Here is a 22,404-nt window from a genome sequence, read left to right as displayed (position 1 = left end):
TGGCAATAAAATAAACACCCTCACTACACGTTGAGATTGTTTTGCGTGGGAAGGTGGTTGGTGAGTGAGCTCCCTGTGTCAGTGTTTGCGCTGGAGATTTCCCGTCTTATTCTTCACCCTCTCCTACTGAGGACAGAGAGTGCGAGAGTGGCTGTGTGGGCATGGGGCTGCCGGCCAAGGTCAGGCCCGCGCAGCAAAATGTGCTCACAGGGACACCTAGGGAACGCACCTGAGACACGGCAGTCCATCTATTGCGTTTCCTTAGCAGTAGGTGCTCCAGAGACTGTCCGACACTCTGCAGTACTGCAGTACTATAAGTGTTGTGATTTGGCCTGGGGTGGAGGGTCTGGGCCTTGCAGAGTCTCCCGCGTGCTGGTGCTTGGATTCTTTTCACGAGAACACGGGTGCCTAAGACAGGCACGTTTGTAGCTGTTGCAGAACAGTGCTTGCACAGAGCCAAGGACTTTTCTGCTTCTCGTGCGGTTCATCCCGTGAGGAGGCAGGGGACAGAGCAGAAGCTGGCAGCGGCCACAGCCAGGAGACAGAGCCACACAGCTGGCGGCCCAGACTGGCCGGGATGTCACGCTCAGCAAGGAAAGCTGGAGGTGTCAAGCAGGAGGCCTGGGTCAAGGTGGGATGGATGCTGTTGCCTTCCCAAGAGATTGTTCCGTGCAATGAGCCGTCTGTTCCTGGATGTGGCTGAATATTGGCCTGCCTGCGGATGGGAAGCAGCGATTGTGTTGCCCGTTTTCCTTGTTGTGCGGGCCGGGCTTTTGCTTTCCCTGATTAAAAAAAAAATTGAGTCTGGCCCTCCGCCCCAGGAGTCCACGCACCCTCACCTTGCCTCCTTTATCCCGGCTCCTGGCCTGGGGCCAGTGAGGGAGGGATGTTTTTTCTGTCTGCCGGCTTAAACCACGACAGCACTAGGCAATAGACGCACGTGCATGAAGATAACAACAGTAGTACGGTACGTGCACGTACTCCTAAAAGCTTTGGTGGACGCCAAAGGGGCCATCTGATCTTTCCAGTTCATGCTTTTGTTGCACTGTGTGGATGTTGAAATCAAGCAAGGTACACAAAGCAAAGACTGCTTTGGTTGGAGGAGCTCCTCAGCAGCAGAAAGCAAGTGGTGGCTACACCTGCCCCAGCCTTTGTGCTGAAAGCTCCGGTGGCTCCTGCAGTGTGCTTAAGGCACACTGAAGCGTAGCTTGCAAACATCACTTTGCAGCCCGTGGACAAAATGGGCACTAGAGTGTTCACCCAGCTGAATTTGTTTTTGCAACGGCTGGGTTTACTTGCCCGCTACGGGGCTTGTAATGCCGAGAAAAGGAAGCTCCGGGACACACGCGGCCACAGCAGTTGCAATGGCACAAACACAGTCAGGGGGTGCAGGACACTTGTTCTCTCACCGTCCCGGTTAAGGACAGGAACAGCCCTCCTGGCCAAGCAGAAAGGGGCCACCAACCCCCTCCCCAAACTCACTGCTAGCCGTGCTCGTCCTCACTGACTTCACAGTTTCAGGAACACTGGCTGCACGCAATAGGCAGCCGAGCACCCCCTACCGCTTGGCCGGTGAGACGCCGAGCAGTGTGGATCGTGCAGCTGCTGCTGCTGCTGCTGCTGGTGCTGGTGCTCCGCCAGGCGGCGCCTCCATCCTGCAGCTCTTCCCAGCTACCAGCTGGCGGCGCTGCGCAGAGTGCATGCCAGGGCACGGAAGGGGAGGTGCCAGCGCTACTGGGCCAGCCCACTGGCAGGAGTGGCCAGGACCGGAAATCCCTGCCCTCTACCTACACTGGGAGGCGCCATTTTGTTTCAGTCGGCGTTCCAGAGTGAGCTGCCGCCATTTCGTGAAGCTTCAGGGGCGCCATTTGGTTTCAGTCCACAAGCCATAGGGAGGAGCCTCCATTTTGTGACACTCGGTAAGCCACGTGTTACCAGAGCGCTCAGTGATTGGCTTAGCAGCCCTTGTTTTAGCAGCTGTCATTTTCTCCGAAACGGCTCGGAGCGCTTGGATGCTTCCTGTGGAGCAGGAGGTGCTCAGATGTGACAAGACGCGTGCTCCTTCCTATGCACGTGTACGGGGTGCAGGTGCCCAGGTGCTGTCACTGGAGGCTGACGGTGGCCTGTGAGGAGAAACCGGGGCAGCCCTAAGGCAGGTGCAGTGCGTTGGATGCGTCTGCGGTGGCACTGCCACCGGGCAAAAGTGAGCCCAGCACGTGAGTTGGAGGGGCCCCGGGGCCACGTATCCAGATGGGAACACCAAGAGGAGAGCAGATACGGTCAGGCAGTTGGGAGAGAGGGAGGAAAAGTGTCCGAAACGGGCCCGCAAAAGTGAAGATGAGCAGAGGAGGAGCAGGAGGTGGATGGGGAGGAGGAGCAGGAGGAGGAGCGAGAGGAGGGGCAGGCTGAGGTGGTAGAAAGATGAGGAACGGGAGGAGGAGGAGCCAGAGAGGGGGCAGCGGGAGGAGGTGGGGTGCTCCGGGAGCTGGGGCAGAGCTTCCCCTGCAGCTCCTGCAGCCTGAGGAGGAGAGCATGGCAGAGGAGGCTGATGTGTCCCGAGGGAAGCAGCAGCGCTGCGTTTACCCGCGTGGGTGCAGGGGAGAAGTGTTAGGAGGAAGGAGCGTCAGGAGAGGAGCTGTGATGGACCGCCTGTGACGGCTGTGGGTCCCGAGGCAAGTGCAGAGGTGAGGTCCGGGCACTGAGTATTTAGGAGAGAGAGCGAGCCTGGGAAGGAGCGAGAGAGAGGGGGAGAGGTGGAAAACCTTTATGCACCTTGCAGTCCAGCGCTGTTTGCAATTGGCAATAAAATAAACACCCTCACTACACGTTGAGATTGTTTTGCGTGGGAAGGTGGTTGGTGAGTGAGCTCCCTGTGTCAGTGTTTGCGCTGGAGATTTCCCATCTTATTCTTCACCCTCTCCTACTGAGGACAGAGAGTGCGAGAGTGGCTGTGTGGGCATGGGGCTGCCGGCCAAGGTCAGGCCCGCGCAGCAAAATGTGCTCACAGGGACACCTAGGGAACGCACCTGAGACACGGCAGTCCATCTATTGCGTTTCCTTAGCAGTAGGTGCTCCAGAGACTGTCCGACACTCTGCAGTACTGCAGTACTATAAGTGTTGTGATTTGGCCTGGGGTGGAGGGTCTGGGCCTTGCAGAGTCTCCCGCGTGCTGGTGCTTGGATTCTTTTCACGAGAACACGGGTGCCTAAGACAGGCACGTTTGTAGCTGTTGCAGAACAGTGCTTGCACAGAGCCAAGGACTTTTCTGCTTCTCGTGCGGTTCATCCCGTGAGGAGGCAGGGGACAGAGCAGAAGCTGGCAGCGGCCACAGCCAGGAGACAGAGCCACACAGCTGGCGGCCCAGACTGGCCGGGATGTCACGCTCAGCAAGGAAAGCTGGAGGTGTCAAGCAGGAGGCCTGGGTCAAGGTGGGATGGATGCTGTTGCCTTCCCAAGAGATTGTTCCGTGCAATGAGCCGTCTGTTCCTGGATGTGGCTGAATATTGGCCTGCCTGCGGATGGGAAGCAGCGATTGTGTTGCCCGTTTTCCTTGTTGTGCGGGCCGGGCTTTTGCTTTCCCTGATTAAAAAAAAAATTGAGTCTGGCCCTCCGCCCCAGGAGTCCACGCACCCTCACCTTGCCTCCTTTATCCCGGCTCCTGGCCTGGGGCCAGTGAGGGAGGGATGTTTTTTCTGTCTGCCGGCTTAAACCACAACAGCACTAGGCAATAGACGCACGTGCATGAAGATAACAACAGTAGTACGGTACGTGCACGTACTCCTAAAAGCTTTGGTGGACGCCAAAGGGGCCATCTGATCTTTCCAGTTCATGCTTTTGTTGCACTGTGTGGATGTTGAAATCAAGCAAGGTACACAAAGCAAAGACTGCTTTGGTTGGAGGAGCTCCTCAGCAGCAGAAAGCAAGTGGTGGCTACACCTGCCCCAGCCTTTGTGCTGAAAGCTCCGGTGGCTCCTGCAGTGTGCTTAAGGCACACTGAAGCGTAGCTTGCAAACATCACTTTGCAGCCCGTGGACAAAATGGGCACTAGAGTGTTCACCCAGCTGAATTTGTTTTTGCAACGGCTGGGTTTACTTGCCCGCTACGGGGCTTGTAATGCCGAGAAAAGGAAGCTCCGGGACACACGCGGCCACAGCAGTTGCAATGGCACAAACACAGTCAGGGGGTGCAGGACACTTGTTCTCTCACCGTCCCGGTTAAGGACAGGAACAGCCCTCCTGGCCAAGCAGAAAGGGGCCACCAACCCCCTCCCCAAACTCACTGCTAGCCGTGCTCGTCCTCACTGACTTCACAGTTTCAGGAACACTGGCTGCACGCAATAGGCAGCCGAGCACCCCCTACCGCTTGGCCGGTGAGACGCCGAGCAGTGTGGATCGTGCAGCTGCTGCTGCTGCTGCTGCTGGTGCTGGTGCTCCGCCAGGCGGCGCCTCCATCCTGCAGCTCTTCCCAGCTACCAGCTGGCGGCGCTGCGCAGAGTGCATGCCAGGGCACGGAAGGGGAGGTGCCAGCGCTACTGGGCCAGCCCACTGGCAGGAGTGGCCAGGACCGGAAATCCCTGCCCTCTACCTACACTGGGAGGCGCCATTTTGTTTCAGTCGGCGTTCCAGAGTGAGCTGCCGCCATTTCGTGAAGCTTCAGGGGCGCCATTTGGTTTCAGTCCACAAGCCATAGGGAGGAGCCTCCATTTTGTGACACTCGGTAAGCCACGTGTTACCAGAGCGCTCAGTGATTGGCTTAGCAGCCCTTGTTTTAGCAGCTGTCATTTTCTCCGAAACGGCTCGGAGCGCTTGGATGCTTCCTGTGGAGCAGGAGGTGCTCAGATGTGACAAGACGCGTGCTCCTTCCTATGCACGTGTACGGGGTGCAGGTGCCCAGGTGCTGTCACTGGAGGCTGACGGTGGCCTGTGAGGAGAAACCGGGGCAGCCCTAAGGCAGGTGCAGTGCGTTGGATGCGTCTGCGGTGGCACTGCCACCGGGCAAAAGTGAGCCCAGCACGTGAGTTGGAGGGGCCCCGGGGCCACGTATCCAGATGGGAACACCAAGAGGAGAGCAGATACGGTCAGGCAGTTGGGAGAGAGGGAGGAAAAGTGTCCGAAACGGGCCCGCAAAAGTGAAGATGAGCAGAGGAGGAGCAGGAGGTGGATGGGGAGGAGGAGCAGGAGGAGGAGCGAGAGGAGGGGCAGGCTGAGGTGGTAGAAAGATGAGGAACGGGAGGAGGAGGAGCCAGAGAGGGGGCAGCGGGAGGAGGTGGGGTGCTCCGGGAGCTGGGGCAGAGCTTCCCCTGCAGCTCCTGCAGCCTGAGGAGGAGAGCATGGCAGAGGAGGCTGATGTGTCCCGAGGGAAGCAGCAGCGCTGCGTTTACCCGCGTGGGTGCAGGGGAGAAGTGTTAGGAGGAAGGAGCGTCAGGAGAGGAGCTGTGATGGACCGCCTGTGACGGCTGTGGGTCCCGAGGCAAGTGCAGAGGTGAGGTCCGGGCACTGAGTATTTAGGAGAGAGAGCGAGCCTGGGAAGGAGCGAGAGAGAGGGGGAGAGGTGGAAAACCTTTATGCACCTTGCAGTCCAGCGCTGTTTGCAATTGGCAATAAAATAAACACCCTCACTACACGTTGAGATTGTTTTGCGTGGGAAGGTGGTTGGTGAGTGAGCTCCCTGTGTCAGTGTTTGCGCTGGAGATTTCCCATCTTATTCTTCACCCTCTCCTACTGAGGACAGAGAGTGCGAGAGTGGCTGTGTGGGCATGGGGCTGCCGGCCAAGGTCAGGCCCGCGCAGCAAAATGTGCTCACAGGGACACCTAGGGAACGCACCTGAGACACGGCAGTCCATCTATTGCGTTTCCTTAGCAGTAGGTGCTCCAGAGACTGTCCGACACTCTGCAGTACTGCAGTACTATAAGTGTTGTGATTTGGCCTGGGGTGGAGGGTCTGGGCCTTGCAGAGTCTCCCGCGTGCTGGTGCTTGGATTCTTTTCACGAGAACACGGGTGCCTAAGACAGGCACGTTTGTAGCTGTTGCAGAACAGTGCTTGCACAGAGCCAAGGACTTTTCTGCTTCTCGTGCGGTTCATCCCGTGAGGAGGCAGGGGACAGAGCAGAAGCTGGCAGCGGCCACAGCCAGGAGACAGAGCCACACAGCTGGCGGCCCAGACTGGCCGGGATGTCACGCTCAGCAAGGAAAGCTGGAGGTGTCAAGCAGGAGGCCTGGGTCAAGGTGGGATGGATGCTGTTGCCTTCCCAAGAGATTGTTCCGTGCAATGAGCCGTCTGTTCCTGGATGTGGCTGAATATTGGCCTGCCTGCGGATGGGAAGCAGCGATTGTGTTGCCCGTTTTCCTTGTTGTGCGGGCCGGGCTTTTGCTTTCCCTGATTAAAAAAAAAATTGAGTCTGGCCCTCCGCCCCAGGAGTCCACGCACCCTCACCTTGCCTCCTTTATCCCGGCTCCTGGCCTGGGGCCAGTGAGGGAGGGATGTTTTTTCTGTCTGCCGGCTTAAACCACGACAGCACTAGGCAATAGACGCACGTGCATGAAGATAACAACAGTAGTACGGTACGTGCACGTACTCCTAAAAGCTTTGGTGGACGCCAAAGGGGCCATCTGATCTTTCCAGTTCATGCTTTTGTTGCACTGTGTGGATGTTGAAATCAAGCAAGGTACACAAAGCAAAGACTGCTTTGGTTGGAGGAGCTCCTCAGCAGCAGAAAGCAAGTGGTGGCTACACCTGCCCCAGCCTTTGTGCTGAAAGCTCCGGTGGCTCCTGCAGTGTGCTTAAGGCACACTGAAGCGTAGCTTGCAAACATCACTTTGCAGCCCGTGGACAAAATGGGCACTAGAGTGTTCACCCAGCTGAATTTGTTTTTGCAACGGCTGGGTTTACTTGCCCGCTACGGGGCTTGTAATGCCGAGAAAAGGAAGCTCCGGGACACACGCGGCCACAGCAGTTGCAATGGCACAAACACAGTCAGGGGGTGCAGGACACTTGTTCTCTCACCGTCCCGGTTAAGGACAGGAACAGCCCTCCTGGCCAAGCAGAAAGGGGCCACCAACCCCCTCCCCAAACTCACTGCTAGCCGTGCTCGTCCTCACTGACTTCACAGTTTCAGGAACACTGGCTGCACGCAATAGGCAGCCGAGCACCCCCTACCGCTTGGCCGGTGAGACGCCGAGCAGTGTGGATCGTGCAGCTGCTGCTGCTGCTGCTGCTGGTGCTGGTGCTCCGCCAGGCGGCGCCTCCATCCTGCAGCTCTTCCCAGCTACCAGCTGGCGGCGCTGCGCAGAGTGCATGCCAGGGCACGGAAGGGGAGGTGCCAGCGCTACTGGGCCAGCCCACTGGCAGGAGTGGCCAGGACCGGAAATCCCTGCCCTCTACCTACACTGGGAGGCGCCATTTTGTTTCAGTCGGCGTTCCAGAGTGAGCTGCCGCCATTTCGTGAAGCTTCAGGGGCGCCATTTGGTTTCAGTCCACAAGCCATAGGGAGGAGCCTCCATTTTGTGACACTCGGTAAGCCACGTGTTACCAGAGCGCTCAGTGATTGGCTTAGCAGCCCTTGTTTTAGCAGCTGTCATTTTCTCCGAAACGGCTCGGAGCGCTTGGATGCTTCCTGTGGAGCAGGAGGTGCTCAGATGTGACAAGACGCGTGCTCCTTCCTATGCACGTGTACGGGGTGCAGGTGCCCAGGTGCTGTCACTGGAGGCTGACGGTGGCCTGTGAGGAGAAACCGGGGCAGCCCTAAGGCAGGTGCAGTGCGTTGGATGCGTCTGCGGTGGCACTGCCACCGGGCAAAAGTGAGCCCAGCACGTGAGTTGGAGGGGCCCCGGGGCCACGTATCCAGATGGGAACACCAAGAGGAGAGCAGATACGGTCAGGCAGTTGGGAGAGAGGGAGGAAAAGTGTCCGAAACGGGCCCGCAAAAGTGAAGATGAGCAGAGGAGGAGCAGGAGGTGGATGGGGAGGAGGAGCAGGAGGAGGAGCGAGAGGAGGGGCAGGCTGAGGTGGTAGAAAGATGAGGAACGGGAGGAGGAGGAGCCAGAGAGGGGGCAGCGGGAGGAGGTGGGGTGCTCCGGGAGCTGGGGCAGAGCTTCCCCTGCAGCTCCTGCAGCCTGAGGAGGAGAGCATGGCAGAGGAGGCTGATGTGTCCCGAGGGAAGCAGCAGCGCTGCGTTTACCCGCGTGGGTGCAGGGGAGAAGTGTTAGGAGGAAGGAGCGTCAGGAGAGGAGCTGTGATGGACCGCCTGTGACGGCTGTGGGTCCCGAGGCAAGTGCAGAGGTGAGGTCCGGGCACTGAGTATTTAGGAGAGAGAGCGAGCCTGGGAAGGAGCGAGAGAGAGGGGGAGAGGTGGAAAACCTTTATGCACCTTGCAGTCCAGCGCTGTTTGCAATTGGCAATAAAATAAACACCCTCACTACACGTTGAGATTGTTTTGCGTGGGAAGGTGGTTGGTGAGTGAGCTCCCTGTGTCAGTGTTTGCGCTGGAGATTTCCCGTCTTATTCTTCACCCTCTCCTACTGAGGACAGAGAGTGCGAGAGTGGCTGTGTGGGCATGGGGCTGCCGGCCAAGGTCAGGCCCGCGCAGCAAAATGTGCTCACAGGGACACCTAGGGAACGCACCTGAGACACGGCAGTCCATCTATTGCGTTTCCTTAGCAGTAGGTGCTCCAGAGACTGTCCGACACTCTGCAGTACTGCAGTACTATAAGTGTTGTGATTTGGCCTGGGGTGGAGGGTCTGGGCCTTGCAGAGTCTCCCGCGTGCTGGTGCTTGGATTCTTTTCACGAGAACACGGGTGCCTAAGACAGGCACGTTTGTAGCTGTTGCAGAACAGTGCTTGCACAGAGCCAAGGACTTTTCTGCTTCTCGTGCGGTTCATCCCGTGAGGAGGCAGGGGACAGAGCAGAAGCTGGCAGCGGCCACAGCCAGGAGACAGAGCCACACAGCTGGCGGCCCAGACTGGCCGGGATGTCACGCTCAGCAAGGAAAGCTGGAGGTGTCAAGCAGGAGGCCTGGGTCAAGGTGGGATGGATGCTGTTGCCTTCCCAAGAGATTGTTCCGTGCAATGAGCCGTCTGTTCCTGGATGTGGCTGAATATTGGCCTGCCTGCGGATGGGAAGCAGCGATTGTGTTGCCCGTTTTCCTTGTTGTGCGGGCCGGGCTTTTGCTTTCCCTGATAAAAAAAAAAATTGAGTCTGGCCCTCCGCCTCAGGAGTCCACACACCCTCACCTTGCCTCCTTTATCCCGGCTCCTGGCCTGGGGCCAGTGAGGGAGGGATGTTTTTTCTGTCTGCCGGCTTAAACCACGACAGCACTAGGCAATAGACGCACGTGCATGAAGATAACAACAGTAGTACGGTACGTGCACGTACTCCTAAAAGCTTTGGTGGACGCCAAAGGGGCCATCTGATCTTTCCAGTTCATGCTTTTGTTGCACTGTGTGGATGTTGAAATCAAGCAAGGTACACAAAGCAAAGACTGCTTTGGTTGGAGGAGCTCCTCAGCAGCAGAAAGCAAGTGGTGGCTACACCTGCCCCAGCCTTTGTGCTGAAAGCTCCGGTGGCTCCTGCAGTGTGCTTAAGGCACACTGAAGCGTAGCTTGCAAACATCACTTTGCAGCCCGTGGACAAAATGGGCACTAGAGTGTTCACCCAGCTGAATTTGTTTTTGCAACGGCTGGGTTTACTTGCCCGCTACGGGGCTTGTAATGCCGAGAAAAGGAAGCTCCGGGACACACGCGGCCACAGCAGTTGCAATGGCACAAACACAGTCAGGGGGTGCAGGACACTTGTTCTCTCACCGTCCCGGTTAAGGACAGGAACAGCCCTCCTGGCCAAGCAGAAAGGGGCCACCAACCCCCTCCCCAAACTCACTGCTAGCCGTGCTCGTCCTCACTGACTTCACAGTTTCAGGAACACTGGCTGCACGCAATAGGCAGCCGAGCACCCCCTACCGCTTGGCCGGTGAGACGCCGAGCAGTGTGGATCGTGCAGCTGCTGCTGCTGCTGCTGCGGGTGGTGGAGCTCCGCCAGGCGGCGCCTCCATCCTGCAGCTCTTCCCAGCTACCAGCCTGCGGCGCTGCGCAGAGTGCATGCCAGGGCACGGAAGGGGAGGTGCCAGCGCTACTGGGCCAGCCCACTGGCAGGAGTGGCCAGGACCGGAAATCCCTGCCCTCTACCTACACTGGGAGGCGCCATTTTGTTTCAGTCGGCGTTCCAGAGTGAGCTGCCGCCATTTCGTGAAGCTTCAGGGGCGCCATTTGGTTTCAGTCCACAAGCCATAGGGAGGAGCCTCCATTTTGTGACACTCGGTAAGCCACGTGTTACCAGAGCGCTCAGTGATTGGCTTAGCAGCCCTTGTTTTAGCAGCTGTCATTTTCTCCGAAACGGCTCGGAGCGCTTGGATGCTTCCTGTGGAGCAGGAGGTGCTCAGATGTGACAAGACGCGTGCTCCTTCCTATGCACGTGTACGGGGTGCAGGTGCCCAGGTGCTGTCACTGGAGGCTGACGGTGGCCTGTGAGGAGAAACCGGGGCAGCCCTAAGGCAGGTGCAGTGCGTTGGATGCGTCTGCGGTGGCACTGCCACCGGGCAAAAGTGAGCCCAGCACGTGAGTTGGAGGGGCCCCGGGGCCACGTATCCAGATGGGAACACCAAGAGGAGAGCAGAAACGGTCAGGCAGTTGGGAGAGAGGGAGGAAAAGTGTCCGAAACGGGCCCGCAAAAGTGAAGATGAGCAGAGGAGGAGCAGGAGGTGGATGGGGAGGAGGAGCAGGAGGAGGAGCGAGAGGAGGGGCAGGCTGAGGTGGTAGAAAGATGAGGAACGGGAGGAGGAGGAGCCAGAGAGGGGGCAGCGGGAGGAGGTGGGGTGCTCCGGGAGCTGGGGCAGAGCTTCCCCTGCAGCTCCTGCAGCCTGAGGAGGAGAGCATGGCAGAGGAGGCTGATGTGTCCCGAGGGAAGCAGCAGCGCTGCGTTTACCCGCGTGGGTGCAGGGGAGAAGTGTTAGGAGGAAGGAGCGTCAGGAGAGGAGCTGTGACGGACCGCCTGTGACGGCTGTGGGTCCCGAGGCAAGTGCAGAGGTGAGGTCCGGGCACTGAGTATTTAGGAGAGAGAGCGAGCCTGGGAAGGAGCGAGAGAGAGGGGGAGAGGTGGAAAACCTTTATGCACCTTGCAGTCCAGCGCTGTTTGCAATTGGCAATAAAATAAACACCCTCACTACACGTTGAGATTGTTTTGCGTGGGAAGGTGGTTGGTGAGTGAGCTCCCTGTGTCAGTGTTTGCGCTGGAGATTTCCCGTCTTATTCTTCACCCTCTCCTACTGAGGACAGAGAGTGCGAGAGTGGCTGTGTGGGCATGGGGCTGCCGGCCAAGGTCAGGCCCGCGCAGCAAAATGTGCTCACACGGACACCTAGGGAACGCACCTGAGACACGGCAGTCCATCTATTGCGTTTCCTTAGCAGTAGGTGCTCCAGAGACTGTCCGACACTCTGCAGTACTGCAGTACTATAAGTGTTGTGATTTGGCCTGGGGTGGAGGGTCTGGGCCTTGCAGAGTCTCCCGCGTGCTGGTGCTTGGATTCTTTTCACGAGAACACGGGTGCCTAAGACAGGCACGTTTGTAGCTGTTGCAGAACAGTGCTTGCACAGAGCCAAGGACTTTTCTGCTTCTCGTGCGGTTCATCCCGTGAGGAGGCAGGGGACAGAGCAGAAGCTGGCAGCGGCCACAGCCAGGAGACAGAGCCACACAGCTGGCGGCCCAGACTGGCCGGGATGTCACGCTCAGCAAGGAAAGCTGGAGGTGTCAAGCAGGAGGCCTGGGTCAAGGTGGGATGGATGCTGTTGCCTTCCCAAGAGATTGTTCCGTGCAATGAGCCGTCTGTTCCTGGATGTGGCTGAATATTGGCCTGCCTGCGGATGGGAAGCAGCGATTGTGTTGCCCGTTTTCCTTGTTGTGCGGGCCGGGCTTTTGCTTTCCCTGATAAAAAAAAAAATTGAGTCTGGCCCTCCGCCTCAGGAGTCCACACACCCTCACCTTGCCTCCTTTATCCCGGCTCCTGGCCTGGGGCCAGTGAGGGAGGGATGTTTTTTCTGTCTGCCGGCTTAAACCACGACAGCACTAGGCAATAGACGCACGTGCATGAAGATAACAACAGTAGTACGGTACGTGCACGTACTCCTAAAAGCTTTGGTGGACGCCAAAGGGGCCATCTGATCTTTCCAGTTCATGCTTTTGTTGCACTGTGTGGATGTTGAAATCAAGCAAGGTACACAAAGCAAAGACTGCTTTGGTTGGAGGAGCTCCTCAGCAGCAGAAAGCAAGTGGTGGCTACACCTGCCCCAGCCTTTGTGCTGAAAGCTCCGGTGGCTCCTGCAGTGTGCTTAAGGCACACTGAAGCGTAGCTTGCAAACATCACTTTGCAGCCCGTGGACAAAATGGGCACTAGAGTGTTCACCCAGCTGAATTTGTTTTTGCAACGGCTGGGTTTACTTGCCCGCTACGGGGCTTGTAATGCCGAGAAAAGGAAGCTCCGGGACACACGCGGCCACAGCAGTTGCAATGGCACAAACACAGTCAGGGGGTGCAGGACACTTGTTCTCTCACCGTCCCGGTTAAGGACAGGAACAGCCCTCCTGGCCAAGCAGAAAGGGGCCACCAACCCCCTCCCCAAACTCACTGCTAGCCGTGCTCGTCCTCACTGACTTCACAGTTTCAGGAACACTGGCTGCACGCAATAGGCAGCCGAGCACCCCCTACCGCTTGGCCGGTGAGACGCCGAGCAGTGTGGATCGTGCAGCTGCTGCTGCTGCTGCTGCGGGTGGTGGAGCTCCGCCAGGCGGCGCCTCCATCCTGCAGCTCTTCCCAGCTACCAGCCTGCGGCGCTGCGCAGAGTGCATGCCAGGGCACGGAAGGGGAGGTGCCAGCGCTACTGGGCCAGCCCACTGGCAGGAGTGGCCAGGACCGGAAATCCCTGCCCTCTACCTACACTGGGAGGCGCCATTTTGTTTCAGTCGGCGTTCCAGAGTGAGCTGCCGCCATTTCGTGAAGCTTCAGGGGCGCCATTTGGTTTCAGTCCACAAGCCATAGGGAGGAGCCTCCATTTTGTGACACTCGGTAAGCCACGTGTTACCAGAGCGCTCAGTGATTGGCTTAGCAGCCCTTGTTTTAGCAGCTGTCATTTTCTCCGAAACGGCTCGGAGCGCTTGGATGCTTCCTGTGGAGCAGGAGGTGCTCAGATGTGACAAGACGCGTGCTCCTTCCTATGCACGTGTACGGGGTGCAGGTGCCCAGGTGCTGTCACTGGAGGCTGACGGTGGCCTGTGAGGAGAAACCGGGGCAGCCCTAAGGCAGGTGCAGTGCGTTGGATGCGTCTGCGGTGGCACTGCCACCGGGCAAAAGTGAGCCCAGCACGTGAGTTGGAGGGGCCCCGGGGCCACGTATCCAGATGGGAACACCAAGAGGAGAGCAGAAACGGTCAGGCAGTTGGGAGAGAGGGAGGAAAAGTGTCCGAAACGGGCCCGCAAAAGTGAAGATGAGCAGAGGAGGAGCAGGAGGTGGATGGGGAGGAGGAGCAGGAGGAGGAGCGAGAGGAGGGGCAGGCTGAGGTGGTAGAAAGATGAGGAACGGGAGGAGGAGGAGCCAGAGAGGGGGCAGCGGGAGGAGGTGGGGTGCTCCGGGAGCTGGGGCAGAGCTTCCCCTGCAGCTCCTGCAGCCTGAGGAGGAGAGCATGGCAGAGGAGGCTGATGTGTCCCGAGGGAAGCAGCAGCGCTGCGTTTACCCGCGTGGGTGCAGGGGAGAAGTGTTAGGAGGAAGGAGCGTCAGGAGAGGAGCTGTGACGGACCGCCTGTGACGGCTGTGGGTCCCGAGGCAAGTGCAGAGGTGAGGTCCGGGCACTGAGTATTTAGGAGAGAGAGCGAGCCTGGGAAGGAGCGAGAGAGAGGGGGAGAGGTGGAAAACCTTTATGCACCTTGCAGTCCAGCGCTGTTTGCAATTGGCAATAAAATAAACACCCTCACTACACGTTGAGATTGTTTTGCGTGGGAAGGTGGTTGGTGAGTGAGCTCCCTGTGTCAGTGTTTGCGCTGGAGATTTCCCGTCTTATTCTTCACCCTCTCCTACTGAGGACAGAGAGTGCGAGAGTGGCTGTGTGGGCATGGGGCTGCCGGCCAAGGTCAGGCCCGCGCAGCAAAATGTGCTCACAGGGACACCTAGGGAACGCACCTGAGACACGGCAGTCCATCTATTGCGTTTCCTTAGCAGTAGGTGCTCCAGAGACTGTCCGACACTCTGCAGTACTGCAGTACTATAAGTGTTGTGATTTGGCCTGGGGTGGAGGGTCTGGGCCTTGCAGAGTCTCCCGCGTGCTGGTGCTTGGATTCTTTTCACGAGAACACGGGTGCCTAAGACAGGCACGTTTGTAGCTGTTGCAGAACAGTGCTTGCACAGAGCCAAGGACTTTTCTGCTTCTCGTGCGGTTCATCCCGTGAGGAGGCAGGGGACAGAGCAGAAGCTGGCAGCGGCCACAGCCAGGAGACAGAGCCACACAGCTGGCGGCCCAGACTGGCCGGGATGTCACGCTCAGCAAGGAAAGCTGGAGGTGTCAAGCAGGAGGCCTGGGTCAAGGTGGGATGGATGCTGTTGCCTTCCCAAGAGATTGTTCCGTGCAATGAGCCGTCTGTTCCTGGATGTGGCTGAATATTGGCCTGCCTGCGGATGGGAAGCAGCGATTGTGTTGCCCGTTTTCCTTGTTGTGCGGGCCGGGCTTTTGCTTTCCCTGATAAAAAAAAAAATTGAGTCTGGCCCTCCGCCCCAGGAGTCCACACACCCTCACCTTGCCTCCTTTATCCCGGCTCCTGGCCTGGGGCCAGTGAGGGAGGGATGTTTTTTCTGTCTGCCGGCTTAAACCACGACAGCACTAGGCAATAGACGCACGTGCATGAAGATAACAACAGTAGTACGGTACGTGCACGTACTCCTAAAAGCTTTGGTGGACGCCAAAGGGGCCATCTGATCTTTCCAGTTCATGCTTTTGTTGCACTGTGTGGATGTTGAAATCAAGCAAGGTACACAAAGCAAAGACTGCTTTGGTTGGAGGAGCTCCTCAGCAGCAGAAAGCAAGTGGTGGCTACACCTGCCCCAGCCTTTGTGCTGAAAGCTCCGGTGGCTCCTGCAGTGTGCTTAAGGCACACTGAAGCGTAGCTTGCAAACATCACTTTGCAGCCCGTGGACAAAATGGGCACTAGAGTGTTCACCCAGCTGAATTTGTTTTTGCAACGGCTGGGTTTACTTGCCCGCTACGGGGCTTGTAATGCCGAGAAAAGGAAGCTCCGGGACACACGCGGCCACAGCAGTTGCAATGGCACAAACACAGTCAGGGGGTGCAGGACACTTGTTCTCTCACCGTCCCGGTTAAGGACAGGAACAGCCCTCCTGGCCAAGCAGAAAGGGGCCACCAACCCCCTCCCCAAACTCACTGCTAGCCGTGCTCGTCCTCACTGACTTCACAGTTTCAGGAACACTGGCTGCACGCAATAGGCAGCCGAGCACCCCCTACCGCTTGGCCGGTGAGACGCCGAGCAGTGTGGATCGTGCAGCTGCTGCTGCTGCTGCTGCGGGTGGTGGAGCTCCGCCAGGCGGCGCCTCCATCCTGCAGCTCTTCCCAGCTACCAGCCTGCGGCGCTGCGCAGAGTGCATGCCAGGGCACGGAAGGGGAGGTGCCAGCGCTACTGGGCCAGCCCACTGGCAGGAGTGGCCAGGACCGGAAATCCCTGCCCTCTACCTACACTGGGAGGCGCCATTTTGTTTCAGTCGGCGTTCCAGAGTGAGCTGCCGCCATTTCGTGAAGCTTCAGGGGCGCCATTTGGTTTCAGTCCACAAGCCATAGGGAGGAGCCTCCATTTTGTGACACTCGGTAAGCCACGTGTTACCAGAGCGCTCAGTGATTGGCTTAGCAGCCCTTGTTTTAGCAGCTGTCATTTTCTCCGAAACGGCTCGGAGCGCTTGGATGCTTCCTGTGGAGCAGGAGGTGCTCAGATGTGACAAGACGCGTGCTCCTTCCTATGCACGTGTACGGGGTGCAGGTGCCCAGGTGCTGTCACTGGAGGCTGACGGTGGCCTGTGAGGAGAAACCGGGGCAGCCCTAAGGCAGGTGCAGTGCGTTGGATGCGTCTGCGGTGGCACTGCCACCGGGCAAAAGTGAGCCCAGCACGTGAGTTGGAGGGGCCCCGGGGCCACGTATCCAGATGGGAACACCAAGAGGAGAGCAGAAACGGTCAGGCAGTTGGGAGAGAGGGAGGAAAAGTGTCCGAAACGGGCCCGCAAAAGTGAAGATGAGCAGAGGAGGAGCAGGAGGTGGATGGGGAGGAGGAGCAGGAGGAGGAGCGAGAGGAGGGGCAGGCTGAGGTGGTAGAAAGATGAGGAACGGGAGGAGGAGGAGCCAGAGAGGGGGCAGCGGGAGGAGGTGGGGTGCTCCGGGAGCTGGGGCAGAGCTTCCCCTGCAGCTCCTGCAGCCTGAGGAGGAGAGCATGGCAGAGGAGGCTGATGTGTCCCGAGGGAAGCAGCAGCGCTGCGTTTACCCGCGTGGGTGCAGGGGAGAAGTGTTAGGAGGAAGGAGCGTCAGGAGAGGAGCTGTGACGGACCGCCTGTGACGGCTGTGGGTCCCGAGGCAAGTGCAGAGGTGAGGTCCGGGCACTGAGTATTTAGGAGAGAGAGCGAGCCTGGGAAGGAGCGAGAGAGAGGGGGAGAGGTGGAAAACCTTTATGCACCTTGCAGTCCAGCGCTGTTTGCAATTGGCAATAAAATAAACACCCTCACTACACGTTGAGATTGTTTTGCGTGGGAAGGTGGTTGGTGAGTGAGCTCCCTGTGTCAGTGTTTGCGCTGGAGATTTCCCGTCTTATTCTTCACCCTCTCCTACTGAGGACAGAGAGTGCGAGAGTGGCTGTGTGGGCATGGGGCTGCCGGCCAAGGTCAGGCCCGCGCAGCAAAATGTGCTCACACGGACACCTAGGGAACGCACCTGAGACACGGCAGTCCATCTATTGCGTTTCCTTAGCAGTAGGTGCTCCAGAGACTGTCCGACACTCTGCAGTACTGCAGTACTATAAGTGTTGTGATTTGGCCTGGGGTGGAGGGTCTGGGCCTTGCAGAGTCTCCCGCGTGCTGGTGCTTGGATTCTTTTCACGAGAACACGGGTGCCTAAGACAGGCACGTTTGTAGCTGTTGCAGAACAGTGCTTGCACAGAGCCAAGGACTTTTCTGCTTCTCGTGCGGTTCATCCCGTGAGGAGGCAGGGGACAGAGCAGAAGCTGGCAGCGGCCACAGCCAGGAGACAGAGCCACACAGCTGGCGGCCCAGACTGGCCGGGATGTCACGCTCAGCAAGGAAAGCTGGAGGTGTCAAGCAGGAGGCCTGGGTCAAGGTGGGATGGATGCTGTTGCCTTCCCAAGAGATTGTTCCGTGCAATGAGCCGTCTGTTCCTGGATGTGGCTGAATATTGGCCTGCCTGCGGATGGGAAGCAGCGATTGTGTTGCCCGTTTTCCTTGTTGTGCGGGCCGGGCTTTTGCTTTCCCTGATAAAAAAAAAAATTGAGTCTGGCCCTCCGCCCCAGGAGTCCTCGCACCCTCACCTTGCCTCCTTTATCCCGGCTCCTGGCCTGGGGCCAGTGAGGGAGGGATGTTTTTTCTGTCTGCCGGCTTAAACCACGACAGCACTAGGCAATAGACGCACGTGCATGAAGATAACAACAGTAGTACGGTACGTGCACGTACTCCTAAAAGCTTTGGTGGACGCCAAAGGGGCCATCTGATCTTTCCAGTTCATGCTTTTGTTGCACTGTGTGGATGTTGAAATCAAGCAAGGTACACAAAGCAAAGACTGCTTTGGTTGGAGGAGCTCCTCAGCAGCAGAAAGCAAGTGGTGGCTACACCTGCCCCAGCCTTTGTGCTGAAAGCTCCGGTGGCTCCTGCAGTGTGCTTAAGGCACACTGAAGCGTAGCTTGCAAACATCACTTTGCAGCCCGTGGACAAAATGGGCACTAGAGTGTTCACCCAGCTGAATTTGTTTTTGCAACGGCTGGGTTTACTTGCCCGCTACGGGGCTTGTAATGCCGAGAAAAGGAAGCTCCGGGACACACGCGGCCACAGCAGTTGCAATGGCACAAACACAGTCAGGGGGTGCAGGACACTTGTTCTCTCACCGTCCCGGTTAAGGACAGGAACAGCCCTCCTGGCCAAGCAGAAAGGGGCCACCAACCCCCTCCCCAAACTCACTGCTAGCCGTGCTCGTCCTCACTGACTTCACAGTTTCAGGAACACTGGCTGCACGCAATAGGCAGCCGAGCACCCCCTACCGCTTGGCCGGTGAGACGCCGAGCAGTGTGGATCGTGCAGCTGCTGCTGCTGCTGCTGCGGGTGGTGGAGCTCCGCCAGGCGGCGCCTCCATCCTGCAGCTCTTCCCAGCTACCAGCCTGCGGCGCTGCGCAGAGTGCATGCCAGGGCACGGAAGGGGAGGTGCCAGCGCTACTGGGCCAGCCCACTGGCAGGAGTGGCCAGGACCGGAAATCCCTGCCCTCTACCTACACTGGGAGGCGCCATTTTGTTTCAGTCGGCGTTCCAGAGTGAGCTGCCGCCATTTCGTGAAGCTTCAGGGGCGCCATTTGGTTTCAGTCCACAAGCCATAGGGAGGAGCCTCCATTTTGTGACACTCGGTAAGCCACGTGTTACCAGAGCGCTCAGTGATTGGCTTAGCAGCCCTTGTTTTAGCAGCTGTCATTTTCTCCGAAACGGCTCGGAGCGCTTGGATGCTTCCTGTGGAGCAGGAGGTGCTCAGATGTGACAAGACGCGTGCTCCTTCCTATGCACGTGTACGGGGTGCAGGTGCCCAGGTGCTGTCACTGGAGGCTGACGGTGGCCTGTGAGGAGAAACCGGGGCAGCCCTAAGGCAGGTGCAGTGCGTTGGATGCGTCTGCGGTGGCACTGCCACCGGGCAAAAGTGAGCCCAGCACGTGAGTTGGAGGGGCCCCGGGGCCACGTATCCAGATGGGAACACCAAGAGGAGAGCAGATACGGTCAGGCAGTTGGGAGAGAGGGAGGAAAAGTGTCCGAAACGGGCCCGCAAAAGTGAAGATGAGCAGAGGAGGAGCAGGAGGTGGATGGGGAGGAGGAGCAGGAGGAGGAGCGAGAGGAGGGGCAGGCTGAGGTGGTAGAAAGATGAGGAACGGGAGGAGGAGGAGCCAGAGAGGGGGCAGCGGGAGGAGGTGGGGTGCTCCGGGAGCTGGGGCAGAGCTTCCCCTGCAGCTCCTGCAGCCTGAGGAGGAGAGCATGGCAGAGGAGGCTGATGTGTCCCGAGGGAAGCAGCAGCGCTGCGTTTACCCGCGTGGGTGCAGGGGAGAAGTGTTAGGAGGAAGGAGCGTCAGGAGAGGAGCTGTGACGGACCGCCTGTGACGGCTGTGGGTCCCGAGGCAAGTGCAGAGGTGAGGTCCGGGCACTGAGTATTTAGGAGAGAGAGCGAGCCTGGGAAGGAGCGAGAGAGAGGGGGAGAGGTGGAAAACCTTTATGCACCTTGCAGTCCAGCGCTGTTTGCAATTGGCAATAAAATAAACACCCTCACTACACGTTGAGATTGTTTTGCGTGGGAAGGTGGTTGGTGAGTGAGCTCCCTGTGTCAGTGTTTGCGCTGGAGATTTCCCATCTTATTCTTCACCCTCTCCTACTGAGGACAGAGAGTGCGAGAGTGGCTGTGTGGGCATGGGGCTGCCGGCCAAGGTCAGGCCCGCGCAGCAAAATGTGCTCACAGGGACCCCTAGGGAACGCACCTGAGACACGGCAGTCCATCTATTGCGTTTCCTTAGCAGTAGGTGCTCCAGAGACTGTCCGACACTCTGCAGTACTGCAGTACTATAAGTGTTGTGATTTGGCCTGGGGTGGAGGGTCTGGGCCTTGCAGAGTCTCCCGCGTGCTGGTGCTTGGATTCTTTTCACGAGAACACGGGTGCCTAAGACAGGCACGTTTGTAGCTGTTGCAGAACAGTGCTTGCACAGAGCCAAGGACTTTTCTGCTTCTCGTGCGGTTCATCCCGTGAGGAGGCAGGGGACAGAGCAGAAGCTGGCAGCGGCCACAGCCAGGAGACAGAGCCACACAGCTGGCGGCCCAGACTGGCCGGGATGTCACGCTCAGCAAGGAAAGCTGGAGGTGTCAAGCAGGAGGCCTGGGTCAAGGTGGGATGGATGCTGTTGCCTTCCCAAGAGATTGTTCCGTGCAATGAGCCGTCTGTTCCTGGATGTGGCTGAATATTGGCCTGCCTGCGGATGGGAAGCAGCGATTGTGTTGCCCGTTTTCCTTGTTGTGCGGGCCGGGCTTTTGCTTTCCCTGATAAAAAAAAAAATTGAGTCTGGCCCTCCGCCCCAGGAGTCCTCGCACCCTCACCTTGCCTCCTTTATCCCGGCTCCTGGCCTGGGGCCAGTGAGGGAGGGATGTTTTTTCTGTCTGCCGGCTTAAACCACGACAGCACTAGGCAATAGACGCACGTGCATGAAGATAACAACAGTAGTACGGTACGTGCACGTACTCCTAAAAGCTTTGGTGGACGCCAAAGGGGCCATCTGATCTTTCCAGTTCATGCTTTTGTTGCACTGTGTGGATGTTGAAATCAAGCAAGGTACACAAAGCAAAGACTGCTTTGGTTGGAGGAGCTCCTCAGCAGCAGAAAGCAAGTGGTGGCTACACCTGCCCCAGCCTTTGTGCTGAAAGCTCCGGTGGCTCCTGCAGTGTGCTTAAGGCACACTGAAGCGTAGCTTGCAAACATCACTTTGCAGCCCGTGGACAAAATGGGCACTAGAGTGTTCACCCAGCTGAATTTGTTTTTGCAACGGCTGGGTTTACTTGCCCGCTACGGGGCTTGTAATGCCGAGAAAAGGAAGCTCCGGGACACACGCGGCCACAGCAGTTGCAATGGCACAAACACAGTCAGGGGGTGCAGGACACTTGTTCTCTCACCGTCCCGGTTAAGGACAGGAACAGCCCTCCTGGCCAAGCAGAAAGGGGCCACCAACCCCCTCCCCAAACTCACTGCTAGCCATGCTCGTCCTCACTGACTTCACAGTTTCAGGAACACTGGCTGCACGCAATAGGCAGCCGAGCACCCCCTACCGCTTGGCCGGTGAGACGCCGAGCAGTGTGGATCGTGCAGCTGCTGCTGCTGCTGCTGCGGGTGGTGGAGCTCCGCCAGGCGGCGCCTCCATCCTGCAGCTCTTCCCAGCTACCAGCCTGCGGCGCTGCGCAGAGTGCATGCCAGGGCACGGAAGGGGAGGTGCCAGCGCTACTGGGCCAGCCCACTGGCAGGAGTGGCCAGGACCGGAAATCCCTGCCCTCTACCTACACTGGGAGGCGCCATTTTGTTTCAGTCGGCGTTCCAGAGTGAGCTGCCGCCATTTCGTGAAGCTTCAGGGGCGCCATTTGGTTTCAGTCCACAAGCCATAGGGAGGAGCCTCCATTTTGTGACACTCGGTAAGCCACGTGTTACCAGAGCGCTCAGTGATTGGCTTAGCAGCCCTTGTTTTAGCAGCTGTCATTTTCTCCGAAACGGCTCGGAGCGCTTGGATGCTTCCTGTGGAGCAGGAGGTGCTCAGATGTGACAAGACGCGTGCTCCTTCCTATGCACGTGTACGGGGTGCAGGTGCCCAGGTGCTGTCACTGGAGGCTGACGGTGGCCTGTGAGGAGAAACCGGGGCAGCCCTAAGGCAGGTGCAGTGCGTTGGATGCGTCTGCGGTGGCACTGCCACCGGGCAAAAGTGAGCCCAGCACGTGAGTTGGAGGGGCCCCGGGGCCACGTATCCAGATGGGAACACCAAGAGGAGAGCAGATACGGTCAGGCAGTTGGGAGAGAGGGAGGAAAAGTGTCCGAAACGGGCCCGCAAAAGTGAAGATGAGCAGAGGAGGAGCAGGAGGTGGATGGGGAGGAGGAGCAGGAGGAGGAGCGAGAGGAGGGGCAGGCTGAGGTGGTAGAAAGATGAGGAACGGGAGGAGGAGGAGCCAGAGAGGGGGCAGCGGGAGGAGGTGGGGTGCTCCGGGAGCTGGGGCAGAGCTTCCCCTGCAGCTCCTGCAGCCTGAGGAGGAGAGCATGGCAGAGGAGGCTGATGTGTCCCGAGGGAAGCAGCAGCGCTGCGTTTACCCGCGTGGGTGCAGGGGAGAAGTGTTAGGAGGAAGGAGCGTCAGGAGAGGAGCTGTGACGGACCGCCTGTGACGGCTGTGGGTCCCGAGGCAAGTGCAGAGGTGAGGTCCGGGCACTGAGTATTTAGGAGAGAGAGCGAGCCTGGGAAGGAGCGAGAGAGAGGGGGAGAGGTGGAAAACCTTTATGCACCTTGCAGTCCAGCGCTGTTTGCAATTGGCAATAAAATAAACACCCTCACTACA

At 58.4% G+C, this 22,404-nt stretch overlaps 1 long non-coding RNA gene across 39 annotated transcripts in view; it reads left to right on the top strand.

Annotated features, from left to right (window-relative positions):
* LOC128089570 (uncharacterized) overlaps positions 1-22,404 on the top strand; it is a 28,404-nt gene extending 6,000 nt beyond the window's left edge. For 2 of the 39 annotated variants that reach the window (XR_008210615.1, XR_008210614.1), the window contains exon 2: positions 10,775-11,222. This is a non-coding gene — a long non-coding RNA (uncharacterized LOC128089570). Of the gene's footprint in view, positions 1-429; positions 2,360-3,605; positions 5,157-6,023; positions 7,954-10,098; positions 11,223-12,895; positions 14,020-15,692; positions 16,817-18,489; positions 19,608-21,286 lie in introns of those variants that run through there. The other 37 variants (XR_008210583.1, XR_008210585.1, XR_008210597.1 and 34 more) reach the window with 37 other exon arrangements.

The sequence above is a fragment of the Tympanuchus pallidicinctus genome, unplaced genomic scaffold (genome assembly GCF_026119805.1).
Source record: "Tympanuchus pallidicinctus isolate F22 unplaced genomic scaffold, pur_lepc_1.0 scaffold4, whole genome shotgun sequence".
NCBI lineage: Eukaryota > Metazoa > Chordata > Aves > Galliformes > Phasianidae > Tympanuchus > Tympanuchus pallidicinctus.
This window is presented reverse-complemented; position numbering and strand designations above follow the sequence as displayed.